The following is a 10,333-nucleotide window of genomic DNA, read 5'->3' as shown; positions in this document are numbered from 1 at the left end:
TAATGAAATGTATTGCACACTGAACTGGTCGCATTTGAATTCAGATTAGCATGCAACTCGCCCGCAATAAATTATTGCCAAAGAAACAGTGATGTTGTCTACAGCTGGCTTTTTCTCTCTGAAACAGCAGCACAGACGGAACGCAGCTGATCTGATGTCTTTTGAGTCCCCTGTACTCCCACGACAGAGAAAAGCATAAAATATATATTTGGGGGAAAAAACATGAGATAAACAATAGCGTTCCCTCGCAAGCTGTGCAAAATACTGGACATACAACAAACTAATCTATGAGGCCTTAAAACAAAAAAAACATGTTACTTAACCTTGAAATACAAAAATATTCTATAGATTAATTTGTTCTTGATAATAATTATCACTGATGCATTAGCACTACACTTGATGTAGCATAACAGTAACTGGAATGTCACTGTTCCAGGATCCCCCCCAAAACTATAATCTATAATGGTATCTCAATGATAGTATTATAATACTGCTGCAAGCTCAAGAGATTGATTAAAGGAACTTACTAATTAATGCATATGCATAAGCACTGACACACACACACACACACACACACACACACACACACACACACACACACACACACACACACACACACACACACACACCAGAAGCTCTGGGCAATTATTTGTCCTATATTCAGGCAAGTGGAAAGTTCATTCATTCTGCATAATGATTGAGAGCTGTGAACAAAATTAATTTCACTGCAGGTAACATTCAAATACCTGTGAGCTCTCATTACATGCATTCATATTCAGTGTTCTTTAAAAAATTTACAGATATATTACACACACACACACATGCACATATTACTCTCCATAGGCATAATGGTTTTTATGTTTTATACAATATATATAGCTTAGAAAATGCAACAAAAAAAAAAATATGACAAGAACTCAGAGTTATCAAATCCGTTGATATTTCACTGGTTTTGGACATCCTTCTGTTAGACTGTCTTACAAATTAATTAGGTTGAATAGCTGTCAGATGTTACATTTAAGTGCACAATTAGATAATACAAGCAATGCTTAATTTTGTTCAGTTTGTGGTGTAAAAAGGTGCATTAGCAATTAAAGAAAAACACTTTAGCATAACATGGTCAGGTCAAATTGTCTGAATAATTTTTGGTCCCAATTTTTATACATTTTGGTAGTCCACTTTATGAAGAATATTAGGGTATAATATGTCACAGTTTACTTTTTTCTGCTATCCCCACTCACATAAATTAACTACAGTGTCCTACACCCAACTACTAAAAAAATAATGTCAGAATAATTTTTTTTAAAGGAACACTTAATACTAATGCAGTTAAGGTCCAATAAAGATTGGTTTAAAGCACTTAATGACATTTTTCCATTTTCTGTGAACTAATCTAAAGTGAGAACTATTTACGGTAAAAAAAAGCATAAAAAACATGATCTAATTCTTTACATATGAGCTATTTAAACAATAATTAAGTCAATTACAGTGGCAATGAATAAAGAACTCACTATTTTTAAATAGCCTATTAATATATGAACAATGTAGAGACTACAATATATTAACTAGAAAATAACTTTGCAAATGATTTATTAGTACTTTATTACTGTATATGTATTTTAAAGTGTTACAAAAAATATAAATAAGAATATGTGCATAGTAAGATTGTATGCAGAAGCTGTTCTTCGGATATTGTGTTTATTTATTTATTTTTGTTTGAAAGTGTACCTGTTAAATTATGCTAGTTGCAAACGAATTAAATAATTAAATGTATTTGTTTTAAGTTTTCTTAAATAAAAAATTAGTCTATGTATGTGTGCATTTAGTGCTCTGCACAGCTGTCACAGTGATCTCACCATAATAAATGTGCAGGAAGTGATGCGATATCTAATGTGGCCAGTGGCATCAGCTGGTGGGCAGTCATCCAGTGAGACACAAGAACAGCGGTTTTGCAGCAATCACTCCATTTTCACACTGAAGAAAGAAATGGACAAACAAGTGAGAATGAAGCATTTCTTAGAGAAGTGTCAGTGCAGATTAGGAGTTTAGTCAATACAATGCTAAAAGACACACAGTTCTGTGATGGACAGGCTGAAAATAATAAATAAATTAGCATCAAATTACATAATCAAATTTCAGCATGTATTTGAATGTGAAATTTATGCCTGGTACGACAGAAGCTCATCTTGTCAAATTCTAATTGGACCAATCGGCTACAAAAGCTCCTGTGGGGATTTTAAGAGAAATGGGAGTTTTCAGCAGTAAACAGCTTTTATCCATTTCAATTTCTGAGAAGGCACTTGGCCCCAAACTGTCACTTAAAGATCAAATGAAGTCAAAATTGGACTTTTGTGGCTTTTAGTCCATGTCTGTAAGTTTTTATGCCATCTATATGCTAGTGTACTCCAAAGAGTTGACAAAATTAACTTAAATTTTACAGTTTTTCCTCTATATGGTAAAACAAAAACAAAACAAAAAACAACCAAAATATTGATGACTCAGGTAGCTCTCAGAGGCATAGCCAAAACTTTGTCCAATAAAATGCTCTTCAGAATGAAAAAAGTCCTTCCCTTCTAATACCACATGCATCTGACCAAAGTATGGTTAATTTTCATCAAAACTATCATTTTTAATGCACTTACTTGAGTTTGACCATGCTTTTAAAAGTGAGACATTTTACGTTAGCAAAGAAAGAAATCACAGCGAAACGACGAAGACAGCCATCCAGGTCTAAAGGTCTAAAGACAACTGATCCGAATGAAATTGAATGATGCTAACCCAAGTGTACAGACTGCACAATTATATGGGCTATCTAAGATTTAACAACAGAACTGCTCCAAATTTGAAACTGTTTCTTTTTATGTCACTTTATTAAGAAAGTCTTGTAAGTCGGCATCAAAGAGCGACCAATTTAGTGCAGAAACTTTCTCTTGCTCTAGCTCCGTCCATTCCCTTCACAACTCTGTTTCAGAGTTGAAAAAATATAGCCAAATTGTTTCTCTATAGTAACTTCTTGTTTATTTAACTTCAGTATAAATATCACACTATCAATCATGCTGTTGTATTAGCTAAAATGCATGATTGTGAATCTGATGCTGCTTAAATATGTGTAAAGAGACTTATATTTCTATAAAATAGTTAAAAATCTGCATTTTAAAAATTAGGTTTAAAAAAAGCACCCAGATCTATACTTAAAGTCTTAGTGACCACAGCTCTGACAGCTGATTTGTAAAATAATGTAATGTCAATAACAGCTAGCAAGCGAAATTGACTTATTGACTTAATCAGAGCATTGTTCACGACTGCTGACTGGAATATTCATCTCACAACCTCTCATGAACACCGCTTACAATTCTGCAAATCTTTTTTTTAAGAAATGGGATGATGGCAAAAAAAAAACAACAACTATTATTGTAAGAGTATATATGTATATATATTTATACTGTGTATTTTTTTTTTTTTACAGGTCTGAGGTGATGCTGACCTGTCATAAACTGGAAGAGACTAATGACACGGGCTGAAGTGATGAGGAGTATTTAGTATTTTACACAACACAATGACCATGAGCCACCTGGACTGAATACACACACCACAGAGGTCAAGCTGTAATTTATCTGTGTATCGGTTATATGTGTGCATGTCTTCGTATACCGCTCACTTACACTGGACATTCTGTAATAGGAACTCATGGTTGACTAAGCACACACACACGCGCACAAACCCACACACACAGTAACAGCCTCAGCAGCCATCACTCTTTCTTTTTTTCCCCCATTTCTTCTCCATCATTTATTCTCCGCATTTTTTCCAGGCAGAGAATCTTCAGTGCCGACCCACTGAAGCATAGAGATTCGCCCTGAGCACACTCACACACACACACACACACACACACACACACACACACACACACACACACACACACACACACACACCCCTAACTTGTCTCTGCAGTCTCTTACACACACCATCTAAGAGAACAAATCAGATTTACGGCAGATGAATCTCTGACTTCTAAACAGAACCAGCAGAGAGAGAGAAACAGATTTATATTTCTTTTTATATATTGCATTAATTATTATTAAATGATCACTGTTCAAACTCAAATATTTCTTAATATCGTATATGCAATACTGTATTCCAAGTTATTGCAAAAAAAGTTTACTAGACTACCTTGGGAAAAAAAAACTTTATTATATTTTTAATTGGAGTATTTATACTTTAAAATAATATTTTAAATATTTTAGCGCTTTTTTACTGCAATTAAATTAAAATGTGTTATAGTTTAAATTGGCATATTTGCATATTCACTTTGCATACTGTCTTTGAAATATGGTTCTAATGTACTGACAATTATTTACGGTAAACTAAAGTACACTATAATGCCATTTCTAGCATTTCTATTCTATTGCATTTAAATTTAAATATATGCATGCATTTAAATATATTTGTAATTACACATTTTTAATAAAGTTCCAATTTAGTACATTTAAAATATATTAACATCGAATAACACTACTTGAATTTATAATCAAGTACTTTACATGTACTTTCGAATGCTAGTCAACATCAAAATAAGTGTAGGGTGAATTGCCCTAATGTGGGACATTTTTTGCACTTTAGACTTTTGTGACATATTGCGATGTGTAACCAAAACATTAAATCCACATCCAATACCATTTTAAAAACCCCAGGATGTGTCCTAATCAAATCAAAAGAGAAAATTCAGATAACCCATTCATAAGAGAAATTATAGACATATTAGTGCTCTTATTGCAAGTCGTCTGACACAATCTGCAGCTTCCTAATGTGGGACAGTTGTGTTCCTAATGTGGGACAGTTGTGTTCCCAATGTGGGACACTGAAAAATCTATGATAAAATACCACAAATCACATTGATACATGTAGAATAGTAAAGTCTTATTTTGTTTTAGATTCACTGGAGAGTAGATTTAGGGACATTCCATGCCCTGGCCAACAGTCTCAGCTGAGGGACCCCACCATCCTCAACAATCTGCCTATACTCCTCTTTGGCTCCTTTCATCCTGTCCTGCCTCCACTGATTAAGTTTCTTTCTCTTATCCTTTCCCTGTTTCTAATGTTACATCTGCATTAACAGTATTCTAATATTGCATTACAAGACTAAAACCATGTAAATAACCATGTTTGTCCCACAAACCATGCCCCACCACACATTTTTGACTCATTGAAGTACTGTCTCACATTAGGCCGATCATGCTGTCCCGGATTTGGAAACCACATTTCCTAATGTGGGACACTAGGAAATTTGATAAAAATATTAAATATATAGTTTATACACACAAAGTAACACTATTTTTTGATGGACAAACATTTCATAAGCATATTAGGCTAAAAAGTAGCAGGATTGCTTTGTTTAAAATGTATTTAACTCCTTAATATCAAATTTGTTAAAACTCTACGTCACTGGCCTTCGGATGGTCTTCACACAAGGTGCCTCCTATTTGATGATTGCTCCACCCTCAAATATGATTGGACATTTGATAGGTCATGTGATTTTGATCACATGACACCACAGCTTTGTCTAACTCATAGTTTCACTGTCATTCATGTATTTATGGGGGACCTACAAACACTAGACCTTAGGTGTCCCACATTAGGGCAATTCACCCTACGTCTTTTAAACACAGAAAATATGATTAAACAATGAATTAAAATGTATCTTAAAATAAAACTTTTCATTTGACATTATTACAAAGTGCTCTTTTTAAAAATGTACTTGATTATCTTCAATTATCTTCAAGTACAGTTTTAAAAAATATACTTTTAAGATATTTTCTTTTAAGATACTTTCAAGTGCACATTCAGTATAATTAAATGGTTAGTTCACCCAAAAATGAAATTTCTGTCATTACTGACCCTCATGTTGTTCCAAACTCATAAGACCTTCGTTCATCTTCGGAACACAAATTACGTTTTTTTTGGTGAAATCCGAGAGCTTTCTGAACCAGCCATAGACTGCAACGTCATTGCAACTTTCAAGGCCCAGAAAGGTAGTAAAGACATCGATAAAATAGCCGTGTGTGCGCGTGTGTCGTGGTGCTCAAGTAAACAGCATCGAACAATGGTGAGCCGGTGTTCTGACGTAGAACCTGGAAACGCTGCACTGTGTTTACTACCTGATCAGCGTAGGAGACTGACACGGAAGAGAAGAAAGTGTTGAATAAAGTCGTTATTTTTGTTTAGTTTTTTTGCACACAAAATGTATTCTCGTCGCTTCATAACATTAAGGTTGAACCACTGTAGTCACATGGACTATCTTAACAATGTCTTGACTACCTTTCTGGGCTTTGAAATTTGCAATGATGTTGCTGGTCCAGAAACCTCGGATTTCATCAAAATATATTAATTTGTGTTCCGAAGATGAACGAAGGTCTTACAGGTTTGGAACGACATGAGGGTAATTAATGACAGAAATTTCATTTTTGGGTGAACTAACCCTTCAAGCACAACTTCTTTTTCACAAGGGTATGCTTGGAATCTCATTAATTCAGATTAAATCACTAATTTAGATTCAGCAATAAGTGCTTTTACATTGCTTCTAGTCAATAACTTAAAGCACTCTGTGAAATCAAACACGGCTAGATGATTGCTTGAGAACCAGAGCTCACTGCTGCAGAGAAAGAGTTATCACAGGGGAGGTTTATTTATGATGTTCAAATTGTACTGCCGATGCAAACAGGCTGTAAATTCCATGCTAATATGTTAATGAATAGCCTGCAGACAGTGCCTGTGATGTTCAAATCAAGATTCTACATGATTCAGTTCATGAAAACATTTAGCTAGGAGCTGCTTCAAGTTAATACCACCAATCAAATTCTGGGGGTTTATAATTAGCTGTTTCCTCAGGCACAAGCACTGCCTTCATCAGTTTTCTCAAGAGCCCATATCCACAAGGGTCATTCAAACTTCATCACACAACCCTGGAAGTCATCCGTCTACCTGCTACTGCTAAAGCTTGAATTTAAATGCGACTGATGAGTAAAGCAGCCGGGGGCGTGGCTTAGAGGGCATTTGATGATGCTGCGAAACACCCGTTGCCGTGACGATTGCACTGATGACATCATAGAGAGCAGGAGATCAAACTATGCTTTGCGGCAAAAGTGCAACAGCACAAAGTCTCCCTGTAATGCATACACACTCACAGGAAGCATTAGGGGTTCTAAGATATCAGAGGAAGTAAAAGCCTCATCCATCATTAAGTTCCCCCTCTTAACCCCCTTGGGGCTCTATCATTCCTGCACATTCATCTGTGTGTCCGTCCTCTAAGTTCCCTTAGGAAACCGTTCTCCCTGTCCTTGTGTTGCTCACGCAAATATGCCCTGTCAGCAGCTCTCACTGTCCATCTGCTAGAGGCCTGAACCCCAACTGCAACGCGCCCACCGAAAGAGCAAAAAGTGTGTGTGGAAGAAAGAGTGTGCGCGTGTGTATGTGTTTGTCAAGCTGAATTATGCCCCATGGTTTCTGTAGTCGAGGTCAGACTCAGATATAACGTTATGGACAGTTTTCATGGCTGGGATCTATAGCGATCACACAAAGACCTTGTGACATTACCGATAAGATAAGTTATTTACAGTCACGCATGACGTCCATGAACCGTTTAGTGTGGGTCACAAATCTCCCTTCATTGAGGTTCGGATACGGCTGCAGTAGGTCATACCACCTATTACTGCTGCACACATTTCCATGCGTTCAGTACATATCCATATATTCAAATCTTGTATGGCAGCTGTTTGTGCTTTAGGACAAGCACACAGGCCAGCTGCAGTTCTGCAAAATGGTTACATGAGCAACGTCACTTTTCATTGAGGGAAATGTAGAGTACGTGTCTTGAGGGAAAATGAAAAGTTTGAGCATAAGACAAAGACTCAGTAACGTCACGAATTGGAAGAGAAGTGATGCAACCAAGAGGTCACGGTTTGGCTGGTTAGAATGACCCGGTTTGTCCCTCCTGGTACGGTGTAACTAAACCATCTGGACAGAAATAGGTATCTCAGTCTCCCTAGAGTGCTGCAGGAATGAGTCCTAAAACTAATGGGTTTTTGATTAAATGGCTGAAGTAGGCCCTGTGGTTAATACAAGCTCAAGGTAGTTTCGTGTTTTATTCTTCGGAATAAAATACATCACTAATATCCCACTTTATTATTATTTTTCAAGTCTGTTATGCGTCAACCCTCTGGTGCTCTTCAGTCATTTTTGAAAATTTTTACTTTTTTTTTTCTTCAGAATTCAGAATGATATGAAACATGGTAAAGGTCTTGGCACTTGCTATGAACACACACGAATTTCATCTAGTGAAAATGTTTGGTCCTACGGCCAAACAAAATCTTACTGAAAGCAAATTTTTTGAGGTATCAAGCTCAAATTTTGAACACAACTTTTTTATATTTATGGCTTTGATTTTCTTGCAGTTTTAGAATAAAACGTGTTTTTGAAAATATATATTTCATATAAAAATTGAAAATAGTATTTTTGTGGAGTTTTCATAACAGCAAATGTAAAATTCTGTAACTTCACTTTTTTCACTTCAGCAATAATCTGCCAAGTGTCATCTTTGAAAAGAGATCAAACTTAAGTCTGTGCTCTAAAAAGCAATCGAGATTAACGACAGATTAAGTAAAAAAAAAAAGAGTTCAAAGCTCAAAAAGTGAATAAATGGATTGTAAATGCAGCGTAAATATAATTTAGTACCATAAAATCCTCTAAAAATACAAAATATGAAATAAAAAACATTATTGAACAAAAATATAGTACATTCATTTCATTGAAATACATTTTTTGTCATTTTTGACTGACACGCGAAGAGCACCAGAGGGTTCAAAAGGTGGTTGTTGTAAAGTTTCTAAATGGGATTATAGAGGTTGTTGGGAAATTAAATATCATCACACAGAACAGAAAAACTCATCTACTCACTACTTTGCTTATACAGCTTCCTCGTGTTTATGCTCACGCTCTTGCAAACTATTCGAACTCAAAATTTGCAACTTGTAAATTTTAATTGAAGATCAAAATCATTGTCAGATGCTTAGTGGTGGTGACGTTGAAGTCATGAGCAATTGTGTAGTTACTAGTTCATTTATAGCCTTAAGCTTTTTACTTCTTTTTAAAAAAAAGTTGCGTTCATGTGTGAAGATTATCTTGCTGAACAAAATGTGTAAAAATTATAAAAGTTAGTTGGTCAGAGTTTATTTTCAGCAATAGTCCAAAAGCCAATGGAAAAATGCTATAGGCTTTTTGTGTGATGCTAACTTCCAATTGGCATATACAATTATGTAGCACTCTATTCGACGTCCATTAACACATTAGCCATGTCTTATGACAAATTCTGACTGACTGATATACAGGAGGCCCCCCAAAAAAACGACTAATAGAGAGGAACTGGATAAAAAAAAAAAAATTAAAAAAAGATGTATCATCAAAGAGGCTTTTCCCTTTAAAGCATACAAATCACCCACTCAATAGACACTCTACTCTTTCTTTCCCCTTAAATGGAGTCACAAACTGGGATTTTTAAGGCCTCTCAGTAACTTGTATTAAAGCCCATTATTGGATACTACATCCCAAACATCACCAGTAGATAGTGAATGCCATAGAGAGAGAAGTGTGTTCCAAAACAGAAAAATACAGACATACATGTTAAACTAGGCATATATGTATGAAGCAGTCGGTGACAGTGAGTGATGCCTTTCTCTCTTCCACACAGGCTGAAATACAAGCAGTAACGTTACTCAAAAGTTCTCTGGAGGTGAGTTTAAATTTTAATAGATACACTCTACGCTCTAAAAGCGAAGGAGTGTATCCATTCAAGAACATATCAAGGAAATACATGACAGGAAGGACAAAGTGGTTTAACACACACACACATTATTTACAGGTTCTGCAGAAAAAGCTATTAAAGTCAACATGAAACAATGTTCACAGCCCATTTTCCTATCATAATGTAACGACTACTCACAAGAGAAGAGAGTGTTGGCGTGGGGATTTCATTAATAGGACAATGAAAAATGGGCATTTCATTCCAGAATGGAGCCAGGTGGCTGAAGGAGAAGGGTTGAATGACAAGCCAAAAAGGACAGTCAGAGGTGGAGCAAATTATGTTTTGATGAAAGATTACAAAGCCACAAAAAAATAAATAAAAAAAAATCACCAAATAATTTCTCAATAAGACTAATTTTGATTTCATGTTGACTTTTATAATTAATCTTCATTCAATGTATGATCATTGTTTTTCAAACGTAAAATTTAAGATATCAAATCTGGGCAACCCCTTTCAAATATTGGGCAAAAAAAAAATCTT

The sequence above is a fragment of the Leuciscus leuciscus genome, assembly GCF_965113295.1.
Source record: "Leuciscus leuciscus genome assembly, chromosome: 5".
NCBI lineage: Eukaryota > Metazoa > Chordata > Actinopteri > Cypriniformes > Leuciscidae > Leuciscus > Leuciscus leuciscus.
Note: the sequence above shows the minus strand (reverse complement) of the source record.